Source organism: Gossypium hirsutum, chromosome D04 (assembly GCF_007990345.1).
Source record: "Gossypium hirsutum isolate 1008001.06 chromosome D04, Gossypium_hirsutum_v2.1, whole genome shotgun sequence".
Classification (NCBI taxonomy): domain Eukaryota; kingdom Viridiplantae; phylum Streptophyta; class Magnoliopsida; order Malvales; family Malvaceae; genus Gossypium; species Gossypium hirsutum.
The window spans coordinates 43,017,435-43,019,770 of record NC_053440.1 but is presented as its reverse complement, the minus strand read 5'-3'; the positions used below and the strand labels follow the sequence as shown (position 1 = coordinate 43,019,770).

At 36.1% G+C, this 2,336-nt stretch overlaps 1 non-coding gene across 1 annotated transcript; it reads left to right on the top strand.

The window, feature by feature from the left end:
- Positions 1-1,127: 1,127 nt before the first annotated feature.
- On the top strand, positions 1,128-1,234 carry LOC121216505 (small nucleolar RNA R71). The gene has a single exon (XR_005912686.1). It is a non-coding gene; the product is annotated as a small nucleolar RNA R71 (small nucleolar RNA).
- Positions 1,235-2,336: the final 1,102 nt, after the last annotated feature.

Here is a 2,336-nt window from a genome sequence, read left to right as displayed (position 1 = left end):
AACTCGAAATAGTTGGGAATTTGCTCCAAAGCTTCCACCAAAGTTAAATTGATGTGAAGTTGTTTAAGGACATTCAAGAATCGCCTGAATTGTTAGTCTTGTTAGTGATTCTGAAATCGTTGGGGAAATGTTGGGGGTGGGTGAACTTCAAGTCGTAGTGATTGTTTTGCTCGAGCATTGTGTTCAGCAGTTCTATTTGAGTTTTCTTTAGCATCGCTTGGCCTAGTTTTTTCATTTGTGGTGCTCTTATTGTGTTATTCACGAGTTTTGTTTTGATCAGATTCTGAATTCGTTGTTTCAGCAACAACACTTTTTTCAAATCTATCTAGTTGTGTATCACTTCTAAAAGTGATTGCTTTACAATGTTTTTTCCCATGTGGTCTTGCATTCTCAATATCACTAGGAAAAGTTCCTTGTGTTCTTGAGTTCAAAGCACTAGTTATCTGTCCTGCTTGGTTCTCTAAAGTTCGCAAAGATGACGCTTGGCTCTAGATCACAACATCGTTCTTAGCAATATACTCCTTCAATAGAGATTCAATAGATGAGAAAGAAGATGATGTCTGCCCTTGTTGAACTCATTGTTGAGGTGGTATAGACTAATGGAAACCAGGTGAAACATTCATGATATTGGGTCTGATATTGTGTTGGAATTTCCAGCTCCTTGATTATTCTAAATAAAATTTGGGTGTTGCTTCCAACCAGGGTTATACATGTTGGAATAAGGGGTTTTATTAATATTGAAGTTGCCCATATAGTAGATAGATGTTGAGTTCGAAGGACACTCTTGAGATACGTGATCCTCACCATAGTAAACACAAGATAACCCAGCTACTTTCAGCTCTTTCACCGCACTAGGCTTCTACATGGTCTTTATCATGTTGACTAAACAAGATACCTGAGCAGTAAGCATTGAAATCACATCCAGTTCAAATGATCCAGCTACTCTCCTACCAGTTCCAACTCTTGTTGTGCAGTATTGATAATCGTTATTGGAAATTCTCTCCAAAATCTCGTATGCTTCATTGTGGGACTTGTCCAACAGAGTTCCATTAGCTGAGGCGTTAACCACCATCCATGTTTGTGCATTCAAACCATTATAGAACATCTCTATTTGGGTCCAATGTTGAAATCCATGCATAGGACATTTTCTAAGTAGATCTTTGAACCTTTCCTACGCTTCATACAGTGTTTCATCCTCTAGTTTCCTAAAGGATGTTATTTCATTTCTCAGTTTAGCATTCATATTGGGTGGGTTATATCGTAGTAGGAATGTTTGACAAAGATCATTCTGTTATTCTACTATTCCAGGTGGCAACGAATTGAGCCATGTTCTAGCATGATTTCTTAAAGAATAGGGAAATAGCTTGAGTTTTAAGGTATCTTCAAGGATACCTTACTGTCTGAAAGAATCAAAGACCTTCAAGAAAAGTCTCAAGTGCAATCTAAGATCTTCAGTTGCCAAACCACCAAACTTACCAATTGATTGGACCATCTGAAACATTAAAGGTTTCGGCTCAAAGTGGGGGCTTAAATTTGTTGTCTGACTATTCTAGGATTCAGGTCGTTTAAGATACAAACTACATGCTCTCAAATTGGCCTGTCCCGATTATCAAACATCTAAGCAATCAAGGAAAACCATTGTCGTCTCCCGGATTAAGTAGCTCATTCAAACCAGGCTGATTGTTACCACATTCATTCATTGCTCTTTGTTATCTTCCCCTTCTTTACAAGGTCCTTTCAATTTTTAGACCTAAGGGATAGAGTTCTTCAATAGGAAGGCCTTTACGCATACAACTAGTAGCAAAACTATTGTGATAACAAAATAAACAAGTTAACAGCTAAAAATATAAAAACTACAATAACAAAAACTAAAGTTGCTAATCGCCAATCCTCGGTAATAGAGCCAAAAACTTGTCACGTGTTAATATGATGTGTGAATTGTGCAAGTATACACATCAAATCAAGTAATAAAGTGATGAGTGAGTATCATTTCCACGAGGATTTTATTAGTATTCTTTGTCTAAGTTATCACAACTGAGTAGAAAAGATAAATGAATCAAATGATATTTTAAGAAATAACAATGCAATTAATACACTAAAAATGACAGAAATAAAATGTACTATTGTAGATTATACTTGCAACAAATCGAATAAAAGCACTAAGGATTCTAGCAAGATTTGAATATTGATTGAAAAGTTTGGGATTACTAATGAATTAGATATAACTGAGGAACAATGCCATGGCAAAAATATGGTAACCTATTGCTCGATTGGGTACTAACGTGGTTTACCTCTGCTGAAAGAAAGAATTAGCAAAAATATGGTAACCAATTGCT